Source organism: Dicentrarchus labrax, unplaced genomic scaffold (genome assembly GCF_905237075.1).
Source record: "Dicentrarchus labrax unplaced genomic scaffold, dlabrax2021, whole genome shotgun sequence".
Taxonomy (NCBI): domain Eukaryota; kingdom Metazoa; phylum Chordata; class Actinopteri; family Moronidae; genus Dicentrarchus; species Dicentrarchus labrax.
This window is the reverse complement of record NW_026136718.1, coordinates 27,539,304-27,554,705: the sequence shown is the minus strand read 5'-3', so window position 1 is coordinate 27,554,705 and position 15,402 is coordinate 27,539,304. Positions and strand designations below refer to the sequence as shown.

General features: G+C 39.3%; 1 protein-coding gene across 6 annotated transcripts in view; it reads left to right on the top strand.

Moving 5' to 3' along the window:
- Nucleotides 1–15,402, top strand: part of LOC127350801 (inactive N-acetylated-alpha-linked acidic dipeptidase-like protein 2) — a 479,274-nt gene that overhangs the window by 44,861 nt on the left and 419,011 nt on the right. The window lies entirely within an intron of this gene.

Below are 15,402 nucleotides of genomic sequence, written 5' to 3'. Positions count from 1 at the left end.
TTGACTGGGCTGACTCAGGCTGGACACCCAGGGAGCCTGTTAAATCTCTAACACTTAATTAATATGTTGATTTTAATTAGCTGTCACTGGGCTGAGAGGAAGCGGTAGTAAATGGGGGGTTTGTTCCTGGCAACCAAAGCACAGCCGTGGTAACTCTTAACAACACTCAAATGTATAAAATTGGTGTTGCTGTGTCTATGGATGTGGATAATGGGAAAACATAAAATAAGCTTTAGAAAAATGGAAACAACAAGCTGCCATCACTTTCTGAATAGTTCATTTGAGCCCATGAAACTTTTTCAGACTGCCTTTTCAAATAAGAGTTTGAATCCGCCCTGATACTTTTAAAAGTTATATTTATGTCCTTTTACTTTCAGCTTTAAAAAAAAAAAGAAACAAAGTTAGACAAAGCTAATTGTTTTGCACCCAGCGGGCCTTTCAGACGGCTCTGATGACTCCTTTTTAATGCAGTCATCAAAGTTAGAGACAAGAAAATTAGAGCGAATCCAATAAACTATTTATTTTTTGTCCAATGTCAAAGAGGTGCAATTTCCCGCTTAGAAGCTCAACTGTTTTATTTCAGACCTGTTAAATATTTGTAGCGGGCTGAAATCTCCCTTTAAAAATGACATAAATGCCCATCACTTCTTCTCCAGTGCTATTATTTCATTAAAGAGTGAAAGTGAAACTGCTTTGAAGCAATGTCATCAAAGTCAGGGAGTCTGTAGGGACAGAGCTGATTTACTGGATGGCAGGGATAAGAGGCTCTTAGTGGAGAGCAGTGCTTTGTGCTTTGTTAGATGCAGTTCGATGCTGCAGCCTGGTGAGAGACTGCTAATGAATGACCAGACACGTCACACAGTCTCCTTTCCTATGTTAGACATTTTCTCCCACATTTCATTTTATGCAAATCAGGGGGATCAGCCTGCTCTCACGTGAGAGGACAAAGCAAAAGTATGAACCGAGTTAGATCCTAAAAGAAGAACAGAATGAGAGAGATGCAGCGAACTGAACTGCAACAACTTACTGCTGGGATCCGTTACGCTTTCATAGTAAAGCTTGCGTGGTTATCGTTGTAAAATGGTTGCATTTTGGTTAGGTTTCGGCACAAAAACTACTTGGTTTGGACTAGGAAAAGATTGTGAGTTATGTTACCAACCTGACATAACTTACTTATGTTACTTTGAAATTGTTTACTTTTAGTTTCACACAGGTCATAAACTGAGTTAAAGTCCTGTGTTTGTTTGACCCAGCTATCCACCCCGCCACCTCCATATACCGACTTTCTCACTCTTTTTACAAAGCCACCTGACTTAGACGGAGAACACTAGAGGGGATACCAGCTTTATATTTTGAAGCAGAGATCCACTGACCAAGCGGCAGTATTTGATGACTTCGGAATGAGACCAGGTTGGATGAGTTGGTTCTATCCTTATTGTTGCTGAACTAGCAACTCTGATTATAGTGTGTCTGTAAGAGTCAGTCTAACTAATCTGCTGTTACAGAAAGTAATTTTGACCATTTCCAAATGCCATACAGGTGGGGCCGGGCTGGGACTCACTTTCAGGCTGGCAGTTGTCTCAGACCAGCTCACTTTAGGTCACAACCTATTGTAGTGGAGATATACTGTTTGTTTATTTATTTATTTATTCATTCATTCATTCATTAAATGAGGAAAACCTGCCATTCAGGTATACAGGTTCCCAGGCACAGCATAACCTAATGTGACATCCTGAAGGATTTATAAAATGATGTGTTTACCAGCTCTGTCACAGGCCCTTTCGCCCAACAACCAGCCAGGCCCATTGGGAAACTTTTGGTGTCCTCAGATTAGTTCCTCCATGCGGGCTACAGGAGAGTATGTGACAAATCTGGGATTTACGTTCTGCTTTAATAGAAGTTTTACTTCAAAGTTTATAATCAGGGTTGTCTATTTGATATGCAATCAAGTATATTACAGGAACACGATATTCAGCATCTCTAGAACGCATACCCTCATTCTCTACAGGTCTGTCTCTCTGTGTCTGTACATCACTCTCATGCTTCATGGCATCCATAAAGTCCTTTGTGTGAAACAAGAGGGATGAAATCAGGTTTGTCCTTCAGTTCCCTGCTTCGTGCTTTTCTTCACTCATCTGCTCTCTCTCTCTCTCTCTGTCTCTCTCTCTCTCTGATGATACGAGAGTGTTGGGCCCTTTGCCAAAAGTTAGATCTCAGTGGGGCCCATCCATATGGCCAACATGTTCAGCAGTCATTACGGGGCCATTTAACACGTCTAATTGTTCAACATTTGACACCTTGTCAAGACAATTAGTTCAGATTATTCCTGCATAAGACATTGTGATGTTGCTCTTGTCACAAACTGTTGGAGATTTTTTTTCTTTGTTGGTGGTGTGTGTGGCTGTTGATGTGAGTGAGTAATGGGATGATTGCATAACTGCCTGCTGGTTTGTAGTTATATTTAAATTTCTGCAGACTTTTTTCCCTCTATTTCTCAGACTGAAATCAAGTGTCTGACAACATCATGGCAAGGACCCGACAGAAAAAATAAAAATGTTTGGTACCTTTCATTTGATCCTGTGATCCTGTGTCTCCCATTGCAGCCTTGCAGAAGCTGGTTCTTTCTCCTCCGCCTCTGCTAAATATCTGAAAATATATATATATATTTTTTTACATAACACTAAACTGTCTGTCTGTTTGTCTCTCTCTCTCTCTCTCTCTCTCTCACCCCAACTGGTCGAGACAGACGACCACCCACCTAGAGCTGAAGGGTCTGTCCTAGGTTTCTGCCTTTTAACAGGCAGTTTTTCCTTGCCACCGTCGCCAAGTGCTTGCTCATGGTGGTACTGTTGGGTCTCTGTAAATAATGTTATAAAGAGTTCGGTCTAGACCTGTTCTATTTGAAAAGTCTCCTGAGATAACTTCTGTTATGAATTGGCGCTATACAAATAAAATAAAATTGAATTGAATTGAATTGAATTGAATTGAATTAAGCTACACTTTCTGTACTCCAATAAAAAAAAAAGTGCCTCTTCAGAACGAGACTTCTTGAGCAAGAGTTGGTTACACACACTGGATTGTGTGGTCAGACACTTATAATAACAATCTGAACTGGTCTGGAGCAAAAACTTGTAAATCACTTTTAATGACTATATTTTGACAGTGCGCAATAGCCCGCTAGGATTACGTCATAGCCCGTTTTGCAGATGCAGGATGATTCACTCTAACTCAATACTGCACCAAATTCAACCTGTCCCAGTTAGTCACACAAAAACACTGGAAAATAAGGTCCTGTTTAAAAATCTCAAAGTTACCCTTTAAGGTCTGTGCTGGAATCGGTCACCATAATCATTCCTCCAAGTGATGGGGGACAAACTCCACAGTGCTTGTTTTGTGTAAAATGACTTTCAGAGTTTAGCTGAAAGTGATGAGACTTCGATTTGAGTAACACAAAATGGGTATCTTTCAAAGTTAGTCTTTTTTTGTTTAAAATGTCCTCTTTGTGTATCCATGGACTGTGTTTACTAACTGCACTGCAACACAAAGATGAACTTGGTACAAAAAGACAGCAATGTTGAAAGACACCCACTTCATTTGAATAACACACACCGCTAACCACTCATGTTAGCTTCAGCTAAGCTTTAAAATGCAGAACGAGAGGTATTCATTTCGTCCCCCATCACTTACCCTGAAACTGCTATAAGGAGGGACCTCTTTGCATTATGAGGAGGAGGAATTTCTGCAACCTATAACTCTTTCAGTGTGCATTTGGCCATATGAATTTTGTATCTAGAAAGAGTTGAAGAATGTCAGTCTGTCCTTTTAAGACAGGGACGTACACAATTAGTTTAAAAGCCAGTTAGGGTTCAATATGCATCTTATGTAAGTGTGATGTGGAAACTGGAAGCCTCCAGTCCACATACACTGAGAATAGACTTTCTGGTGAAGTACATCCAGTAGATTAACTTTTGAATTGTAAAATATGTGGATATTCATATTCTGGATTTTGCAATGAGGGGCAAGGAGTCTTTAACAAGTTTTAATTAGGTAATTGAACTTTTTCAAAAAACCCATATAATTCCAATCAGTATTTTTATGTCTTAAAACATCTGGAGGGGATCTTTAACTTATTTTATTCTCTTTCAGAAGACTGGAAACATTTTGGGCAGCAGTGATGTAAAGGTTAGAAAAGGTAAATTTACTAGATTTACCTTTTGGGTTTGGCTAGCCCTTCTGAGGTGCCCATGAGTAAGGTCCTTAACTGTGGCAATGCTGAATGTGTGCAACTGTGTAAAGGGCTGAAAATGACAACATTCCAGAAATCAGCAGTGATTTTCATTATCGATTGATACATTATTCTATCGTTTGTGATTGTTTAGTCTATAAGATGTCAGAATCTAGAGCCTGGGGTGAAGTCTTTGAATTGCTTGTTTTATCCAGGAAACAACATAAAGTAAGAAATCCTCCCATTTGAGAAGCTGAAACCAGACCCTGTTTGGCATTTTTGCTTGATAAATGACTTAGCTCAGCTCTACAGAAGGTTTCTGTGTGCCGTGTCAGGTATTCTAAACAGAAAATAAATGAGAATGTGTGTCCTCCATGTGTTTGACGTCACTGTGTGACATACTACACAGTGAAAGTACATTCCTGCCAGGAGAGAAACATAGTCTAGGGAGAGAGGGGGGAGGTTAGCCCCTGGCATCTGTCTCTCTCTCCACCTCATCCACATTTTTAATCCCATCAACACTCCCATCATTCCCTAATCTCCATTCCTGTCTATTTATCTCTCCCTCACCCTCACTGTCTCTTCATATTCCCCTCCATCTTCTGTTTTTTTGGGGGGGATCTGACCGTAGTCATTACGAAACATTATTCTCCTCCCTTATTTGTTCCCATTGCAGCTACAATCTGTTTCTATGTCATTGGGAGTGAACAGGTCAAGCATAAAGGCTAATCTAAATTTCATTCACTCTGTCACTAGGGAGTTTATAATAAAGATGGGAGGCAGAGATTGCCTTATTCTCTCTTTATCTCTCTCTCTCTCTCTTCTTTTGCCATGTATTCTTGTATAGGTATATTGCCCTTTCCCTTTCTCTCTGTTCTATCTCCTGCTCGGGTGTATAAACCCTGTACTGTTGCGACCATGTTACTGAAGGACACCGTTTCAAAAAGCAGCGCAGCAGAGCAAAGCAAAAGCTTGCTTAGACACTGTCACACAAATGTGATGGTTTGGTTATGTTTCTGATCTGGTGCTGGAAATAAAAAAGTTTTTTATGAACAGAGACAGAAGCGCTTCAGGTTACTTAAGGTATGTGTCTTCATAAAGTCATAATTCATAGTCTGTCATTGTAAATGGAACCCAGGGTACTGCCTTCTTGGTCCAGAGTTTCTAGCTTACTGAAGGCTTCTAAACTGTCTGGACAAAGTGGCTTTTGTGGTTCTTAGGCAGATGCTGTCATTATTAATATTGTATAATATTCATTCACACTACTTTGGTCTGCCAACAAATGTAGCAGCTTCTGTGTAATCTGAAACAAATCAAGCAGCCATAAAAGAAGCAAGGATAAACACCAGAACAGTGTCTTAACTTCATAATTTAATATATGGATGTGTGTAGTCTGTAAAACTGTCTGTGTAAAACCGTTCATGCTAAAGGCCACATGGAGACTATATCAATTAATAGTTCTAACCACTTTGTGGTATACTTGAATCTTAAGTGAGAGGATTTTTTTCACCATTAAATTTGACTCACCAGTAACACTCCTAAAGAGAACAGTGATGATGAGCCTTGGACTTAAGGATTGCTGTAGAGATTTGAAGCACATCACAGAAGTGACTGTGATCTCAGTCTGCTCTTTTTCATTGACAATGTTTGCTCACATATACTCTATGTATGTAGCTAATTAATCATGCATCATTTTGACATAGGGCCCAAATATGGACAGTGAGAGCTGCTGGTGGCAACATCTGAGACAGACAATCATTATATTGCATTTCAGTTGGCTCCAAAATTAGCACTTGTCAAATGTAAGTAAAATTCTATGTTGGCGAATAAAATAAATGAGGCCTGCAACCATTGGCGGGTTGGTGAAATAGGCCTGCTTCAATACAGACTGGTAAAAAACACTGTACTGTAGGTACAGTTAGGCTGTTGGTGTACTAACCTAACTTTTTAAAAAACAACCTAACTATATCAATTCATATAATTATTAAGTGGTTGTTTACCTTAATAGACAGAGAGGAGCAGTGGGGGAGGAAGTTCTCAGATCTTTAAGTCAAAGTACTACTACACTCTCAAAATACTCTGTTCCAAGTAATTCCTGCATTGAAAATCTTATTTAAGTGAAACTTTGTAAGTATAATAAGAAAAATGTACTTAAAATATTAAACAAATTACTATCATACCATTATATCATTAGATTATTATTAGTCATGCATTAATGTAAAAACAGGCCTTAAAAATATTTTGGAGGGTAAGTATTTTAGTTCACGGGCCATTGTCAGTTAGATAGAAATGTTGGCATTTGGAACTAACTTACAGATTTGATAAGTTTAAAGTTGAATTGATTTGGCCTAAAAATGTGGAGCTTCATATACAAGTGATTTCGTGTATGTTTCCATATGTGACCCATTAGGTTTTGTTCAACCTGTATCGATGGGCAGTGAGATCAAGTAAAAAAGTGAGGTATGCCAACCACTAGGGTTGCTCAGTTCAACAAGGCTGTGCACTTTTCCTTTGAAACAATGGCATATTTTGTATCTCTGTGAATAGAGCCGCTCCAAAAGTGTTCTATGACTAAGTCAACGTTCAGCTGAATGGTAGAGTATGTCTCCGTATTGTGCATCAGTTTAAGACAGGAAAGACAGAAACACGTGGTGATTAATCTCTCTTGATTGGATAGGATTAATAGTCTTCACCACGGTACTCATCCCATCAGCCAGCTGTGCAGCTCTGGCGCAGAGAGTGTCCTGTGACCCATACGATAATAGTGACACCTAGGATTCACCATAGGAACTGCATTTTAATATAGTCTGCAGGCCAGATATCTATCTGTCTATAAAGCAAGGACTCTCTGTCTGTCTGTGTGTGTGTGTGTGTGTGTGTGTGTGTGTGTGTGTGTGTGTGTGATATCTCTGCAGATCAGGATCAGACTGACCTGAGAGTTTCAACATGGCTGCTCTGTGGTTTAAGGATGTGCAACGTCAGCTTTGTTTGGACTATAAAGATACCGTTAATAAATTATTTAATAAATTATTTAGAATTCCGCTAGCATTACCATAGCCACCATAGCCACGTGCGCACCAGAGCCAATCACTGCAGAGCCCTAATGTGTAGTGATTGAGATCCTGACCCACCAAACATTCTGGAAAGTGACGAAGTTACGTTTTTCACTCTAAATTCCATAATTATACATAATCACCAGCAGTAAACTGGACGCTGGACGGAGAATGTTTTCCGGTGGAAAGTAAACTGATGTCTCGGTCCGGAGGGCTGGCGGTCACAGTGATTTTTGATCGCAAACACTGAGAGTGAGTTTTTCGCTGGTGACAGATGCTGTTTTTCGGCCAGACATGTGACGAAGAGTCTGTAGGACAGGTGGGAGGACAGACAGGAGGACAGACGCTTCTCCACGTACAGCTGTGGTATTTTTTTTCCTCATGTAAGTTTCCAAAGACAGTTACAGTTACTACGTTACTGTTGTTTGGTCCTGTAACGTTGCTTTGTGGGACATTTCTCTTTATTAAGTTGAGTGAGAGACCTGTGCAGTTATCAGACTGTCTAACCGACACGCCCTCGCTCCGCGCCGTCGGTTTATCTGTTCACACTATTTTGGTAGTTTCCAGTTCATTTACTAGGCTATGCTACAAGTTAGTCTGTTTATGCTGCCAGGTTTCATCCCATTTCAGATGTAGTTCATTTTCTTCTTTCAGAATTTATATGCGCTCACCATGAGGTGTGGTACTTTCACATTAGTGGAATGGGGTTCAACTCCCTACAGTGTCCTTGCTAAAAAAGCTACTTAACCTCCCATTTTCTATAGCAATACATACTTCCTACAGGCACTGCACTAGTAATTGTAATTTTAAAATGACTCACAGGTCATGTAAATCAATGTGTCGGGTCACACATAGCCCATGGGCCGTAGTTTGGGCGCCCCTTGTTGAAATGCTGACCCGAGAATTGCTAAACTCATTTAGTTTTAATTTAATGAATAATTAACTTTCTGCCAAAAAGTTGAGTATAAATGGTATCAACATTCAAAACCATGTAATATTTCTGTGTAATTATAGAACGTTAACTCATCCTAAGGTGACCCTCACATTCCCATACATAATACCTGGGCCATGACCTTGGTGTTCTAAAAGGTAGCTATGGCCTTGAATAAAGCTGACTGCACTGAATAACAGTTTGTGTTTCACATTCGCAGCTCTAACCCAAAAAGTATTTTTGACTTACACGCTAACTACATTGCCCTTTTCCACAGCAGCCATATTTACATGAAACAGTAGGGTAATCACAGGTGTTACCAAAGATAGTAATTCTGGTCCATTTAGTGTAACAGAGCCTTTCCAGTGAGCCAACATGGACAATAGCATCACATTGACTCTGTTTTACCTGAATGGAATGGAGTCAGTAGAAATTAGTATCATATGTTTACTCTACTATTTCATGTCAAAATGGTTGCTGGGAGCCAAAGCTGTCATAGTATTGCTTTTAGCTACAAGACCAGTATAAACAATGGTAGACTATTAAAATTAAGAAATCTAAGAATTAAATATTGCTTCATTAGTAAAGTGCTCACAGTTCATACACATACGAAATCTTTAACAAGGGGCCATAGATTGGCTTTAAAGAATCAGATGCTTGATTAGGTAGTCCTAATAGACAGTGGATGGGGGTCAAGGTAATCTTCTTTGAAAAGGACTTATTCCTCGGATATATTGCTAGCTTCTGTAACATTGTGCTCTATAATTGCATTCATCCATCAGTTGTCAGTGAATCTTTTTACTTAGAGCAACCTTGTTTACAAAAAAAAATGAAATACAGAAAAAAGTGAGTACCACTTCTTTGAGATATTGTCACCATCTAAGAATCGACCATTGAATTTCTGTGAAGCAGCTAGATTCGCCTCTCTGTGATGCTTTAAAGTCATTTATAACATTCACAAATTGCGACACACTGCACAGGCCAGTAACGAGAAGATTCAGAGTTAATTCTGATGTAGTACTGTGTTTTTCATTATCAGCTCAGGAAGTGTTAGTGTGTGGTCATGTGTGTAAGGCATGTAGGGTACATCCTGCACCTCCGCCACAGAATCACGCCCTGAGGAGCATACTTAATCACAGGCACTTAAGAGAGCACATGGAGGAACACTTTACATTGTTACTGCCACCTTCAGGTCACGTCTTAAAAGCGCGTCTCTCTTCCAGGACAAAAGTGTTAACAGTATGCATGAATTCACAAAGCTGACCTCCATGTGTCGTGTCACCTGTCCTTAAGATGGGCCAGATGCGGCACTTGGACAAGCCTAATAATAGATCACTGAGATGGTGCTTCCTGTTCACAGCTACATTAGGAGAATAAGAGATCCAAGTTTGTACATTAACATATCTTCAAGAGAATTTATGTTCTTTCTTAAGTGCGTAAGTTAACTTAAGTTCAGTCAGACAACTCACGTTTGAAATGTTTATTACAGCAGTATAACATATTTAGATTTTGGCGTCTAGGCTCTGACCTCATCACTCCCTGCAGATATGTTTACATAGAGATATTGGGGAGTGATGAGCAAATACCTTAAACCCCAGTCAGAGTCTACAGGTGGATGCTGGGTGGTGGAGGCAGCAATAGCTAACAGAGCAGCAGGCAGCAATACGGATGCAGGGCAACAGCTGCATTGACAGAGCAGAGGGAGAGCTGGGAAATTGTGCAGTTTAAATAGACCGCCAGATTGGAAGGGTGCGCTTGGTTAGTGATTATGGAGTGAGGCATGTCATGTGTGTATAGCAGCGCAGCTCCAGTTGACTGCCTGAACTAGCTCGCAGGCTTCGCTCCATTTGTCAGGTATGTCAGGTATGTTACATATGTTTTATTCATAAGAGATGTCAACTGTGTAATTTAACTTACAATCTTTTCCTAGTAAGTACACTTAATTTATTTTGTCAACAGGTTCCATGAAATTGTATTAGGTTAGTTAAAAGTAAAAATGTTATGGTCATCTAACTTGATGAAAAAGTAATATAGTTACACATTTTTTGTGAATTGAACCAACTAAAAAAGTTACTTACAGACTACATATTTTACCTTTGTCCTTTCAACATAAATATTAATTTTAAGTACTTAAAAAATCAATTCAAGTTCAATCAATTAAATCATTAGGTTTTTATCCAATGCACTTTTTACTAATTAGTTTGACATAATTCTAGTTTGTCAACAAATGAATTTGGTACACCCAAAATATTTCTGTCATTTCCTTTATTATAGTTAACATTTTGCTGCACTGTAACCAATACAGTAACATTTCTGGCACCCTAAGCATTATGCAGATTAACTGACTGACAGAAAATGAATTGCCCACTACTTAATTTCTTAATCATTTGGAAAAGATGCTAAATTCTCTGGTTCCAGTTTCTTAAATGTGAATATTTTTTGGGTTCTGTAGTCAGTATGTCAGTACACTAAATATATTTGGGTTGCGGCCTGTTGACATATTCAATTCAATTTTTCAATTCAATTTTATTTGTATAGCGCCAATTCATAACAGAAGTTATCTCAGGACACTTTTCAAATAGAGCAGGTCTAGACCGAACTCTTTAACATTAATTACAGAGACCCAACAGTCCACCATGAGCAAGCACTTGGCGACAAGGGCAAGGAAAACTGCCTGTTAAAGGCAGAAACCTAGGACAGATCCTCCGGCTCTAGGTGGGTGGTCGTCTGTCTCGACCAGTTGGGGTGAGAGAGAGAGAGAGAGAGAGAGAGAGAGAGAGAGAGAGAGAGAGAGACAGACAGACAGACAGACGCACAGCAACAACAGTATTGGCAATGGCAGTCAAGCAGGACCATGGCAGGAGGCTCCACCAGGATCCACGAGAACCTGCGAGACGAGAAAGCACAAGAACTCCGGGGAAGAAGTGGAGTTAGTAACATGCATTAAAGGGACATGAATGAGTGCAGAAGAGAGAGGAAGAGAGTAGCTCAGTGCACCATGGGAAATCCCCCGATAGTCTAGGCCTATAGAGCATAACTAGGGATGGTTCAGGACTCACCTGATCCAGCCCTAACTTAAGCTTTATCAAAGAGGAATGTCTTAAGCCTACTCTTGAATGTGGTGAGGGTGTCTGCCTCCCGAACCACAACTGGAAGCTGGTTCCACAGGAGAGGAGCTTGGTAACTGAAGGCTCTGGCTCCTGTTCTACTTTTAGAGACTATAGGAACCACAAGTAGCCCAGCATTCAGAGAACGTAGTGTTCTAGTGGGGTAATAGGGTACTATGAGCTCTTTAAGATATGAAGGGGCCTGACCATGAAGAGCTTTATAGGTGAGGAGGAGTATTTAAATTCAATTCTACATTTTATAGGGAGCCAATGCAGAGTAGCTAGTACGGAGAGATGTGATCTCTTTTCTAGTTCCTGTCAGTACTCGTGCTGCAGCGTTCTGAATTAATTGGAGCGTTTTAATGGACTTATTGGGGCAACCTGATAATAAAGAGTTGCAGTAATCCAGCCTTGAAGTAACAAATGCATGGATTAGTTTTTCTGCATCTGTCTGTGATAGTATGTGTCTAATTTTTCTAATATTACGTAATGAAAGAAGGCAGTCCTAGAGGTCTGCTTTATGTGGGAGTTAAATGACAAATCCTGATCAAAGATAACTCCAAGATTCCTGACAGTGGTGCTAGAGGCCAGTTAATGCCATCTAGAGTGACTATATCTTTAGACAATGAGTCTCTAAGGTTTTTGGGGCCAAGAACAAGAATTTCGGTTTTTCTGAGTTTAACATCAGAAAATTGCAGGTCATCCAGGATTTTTGTCCTTAAGACATGTTTGTAATTTAGATAATTGATTAATTTCATTGGGTTTGATTGATAGATATAACTGCGTATCATCTGCATAACAGTGAGTTAATGGAGTGATTCCTAATAATGTTGCCTAAAGGGAGCATATATAAAGTAAATAGTATTGGTCCAAGTACAGAACCTTGTGGAACTCCATGACTAACTTTAGTATTTATGGAGGATTCATCGTTAACATGTACAAACTGAGAACGATCTGATAAGTATGACTTAAACCAGGTTAGGGCAGTTCCTTTAATGCCAATTTGATGCTCAAGTCTCTGTAAAGAATATCATGGTCAATGGTGTCAAATGCAGCACTAAGATCTAATAATACAAGTACAGAGACAAGTCCATTGTCGAAGCAATCAGAAGGTCATTATTAACTTTAACCAGAGCTGTCTCTGTGCTATGATGAACTCTAAATCCTGACTGAAAATCCTCAAATAAACTATTGTTATGTAGAAAGTCACACAACTCTTTGGCGACTACTTTCTCCAGAATCTTAGAGAGGAACGGGAGGTTAGAAATCGGTCTATAGTTGGCTAAACCCCTGGGTCAAGAGTAGACTTTTTAAGAAGGGGTTTAATTACAGCTACTTTAAAGGACTGTGGTACATATCCTGATAATAAAGAAAGATTAATCATATCCAGTAAAGAAGTGCCAATTAAGGGAACAACTCTTTAAGCAGCCTAGTTGGGATCGGGTCTAACAGACAGGTTGATGGCTTCGATGAAGAAATGATTGAAGTTAACTGATGAAGATCGATAGCAGAAAAACAGTCTAAATATACATCTAAGTTTACATTGACAGAAGTCCCTGAACTTGGAGAGCCACTGATAACTGTTGATGGCAGTTGGTGATTAATTTTTTCTAATAGTAATAATTTTATTATAGAAGAAGCTCATGAAGTCATTGCTACTTAAGTTTATGGGGATATGTGGCTCGATAGAGCTGTGACCTCGTCAGCCTGGCTACAGTGCTGAAGAGGAACCTAGGGTTGTTCTTATTTTCTTCTATTAGTGCTGAGTAATAGGCTCCTCTGGCATTACGGAGGGCCTTTCTATAAATCTTAAGATCATCTTGCCAATTTGAGCGATATTCTGATAATTTGGAAGAGCGCCATTTCCTTTCAGATTTCCTAGCTATTTGCTTTAACTGGCGGGTTTGGTGGTTATACCAGGTGCTAGTCTCCTATGTTTTAATAATTTCCTTTTATAGGAGCGATAGAGTCTAATGTTGATCGTAGTGGCCTGTAGCACTATCGACAAGATTATCAATTTCAGAGGGACTAAAGTTGTTATAGGACTCTGTTAAATTCAGACATGGCATTGAATTAAACACTGAAGTAATCTCCTCCTTAAATTTAGCTACAGCACTGTCAGATAGACATCTGCTGTAGGAAGTTTTGCCTAATGGCTTATAATCTAATAGTATGAATTCAAAAGTTACTAAATAATGGTCAGATAGGAAAGGATTATGTGGGAAGACTATTAAATGTTCAATATCAATGCCATATGATAAAACAAGGTCAAGAGTGTGATTAAAACAATGAGTTGGTTTATTTACACTCTGACAGAAGCCAATTGAGTCTATTAATGATATAAATGCATTACTAAGGCTGTCATTGTCAACATCCACATGAATATTAAAATCACCTACAATAATTACTTTATCTGATTTAAGGACTAAGCTTGATAGAAACTCTGAAAATTCAGATATAAAATCAGAGTACGGTCCAGGAGCACGGTACACTATAACAAATAGAACTGGCTGCAGTGTTTTCCAGTTTGGGTGAGAAAGACTAAGAACAAGGCTTTCAAATGAATTATAATTTAGTTTAGGTTTAGGGTCCATTAAAACGCTCGAATCATATATAGCTGCTACTCCACCTCCTCGGCCTGTGCCTCGAGGAATGTGAGTATTAATATGACTGGGGGGTGGATTCATTTAGGCTAACATACTCCTCGTGGGACAACCAGGTCTCAGTAAGACAAAGTAAATCAATATCATAATCTGATATTAATTCATTCACTAGAACAGCTTTAGAGGACAGAGACCTGATATTTAACAGCCCACATTTCATTCTCTTATTTTGTGCTACTGAGGAGTTGGTTTTAATTTTTATTAGATTTTTATGTTGAACTCCTCTTGTTTTTATTTCTTTAAATAGTTTAGGTGGTCGGGGACAGACACAGTCTCTATGGGGTTTTGGGTGGGTGACTGTTCTAAAGAAAGCGCAGAGAAGTGTGTAAGACAGCAGCTCTGCTTCCTGGTCCTAACTCTGGACTGTCAGGTTTTAGAGATAAACTTCGCCATATTCCTAGATAAGAGAGCCGCTCCATCCAAAGTGGGATGGATGCCGTCTCTCCTAATCAGACCAGGTTTTCCCCAAAAGGCTTCCAGTTATCAATGAAGCCCACATCGTTTGCTGGACACCACCTCGACAGCCAGCGGTGGAATGACGACATGCGGCTATACATGTCATCACTGGTCACATTGGGGAGGGGTCCAGAGAAAACTATATGAATCCACAATGGAAACAATTACTAGTTGTACATAAAATAAACCATGCCATTATTAAACCAACATTATGGTGCAGCATGGTCCAACACTAACAGTTATAAGATGCCTTAATGCAGCATAAAATCCAACACAACATCAGTTTATTTGTCAGAATTATACAATTTTCTTTACTGATTAATCGGTTGATCATTTTCTCGAATCAATTAGGTGTTTGGCCGACAAATTGTAAGAAAAGTGTGAAAAATGTTCACTGCCGTTTCCCAATGCCCAAGGTGACATTCTCAAATGTCTTGTTTGGTCCCAAAGTTATTCAGATTACTGTCATAGAGGACAACAGAAACCAGAAAATATTCATATAAGCTTAAATAAGAGAATTTAGACATTTTTAAAACAATTATTCAATCATCACAAACTAGCTGCATATTAATATAATAGTTGACAACTAATCGGTTCCACTAATTTAATTGTTGCTGACCAAAAGTCTGACCATCTCACAACACATGTGCTGCTATCAAACGTGTCAACTTGTGTTGCAAAATTGTGTTGTTTTTTTTTTGAAGTTTTGGGTATATGGAAGACAGTCTGACAGTCCAACTTCTTTGCATTCTTTGCTTCTTTGTTTTTGGAGCAGCTTGGTGTTGAAAGTCTGCAAAATATCCATCAGCTGTTAACAATTGAGCATATGTACCTTGGTTGAGAGTCTGTGAGAATCCACTTGAAGGAAAAAGCTTCTGAAGTACTTGAAAGAAGGCTTTTAGTTCCTGAGGAGAACAGGTTCAGTGCATAGATCACACCCATTAAGAGTTCACATGCAGAGGTGATG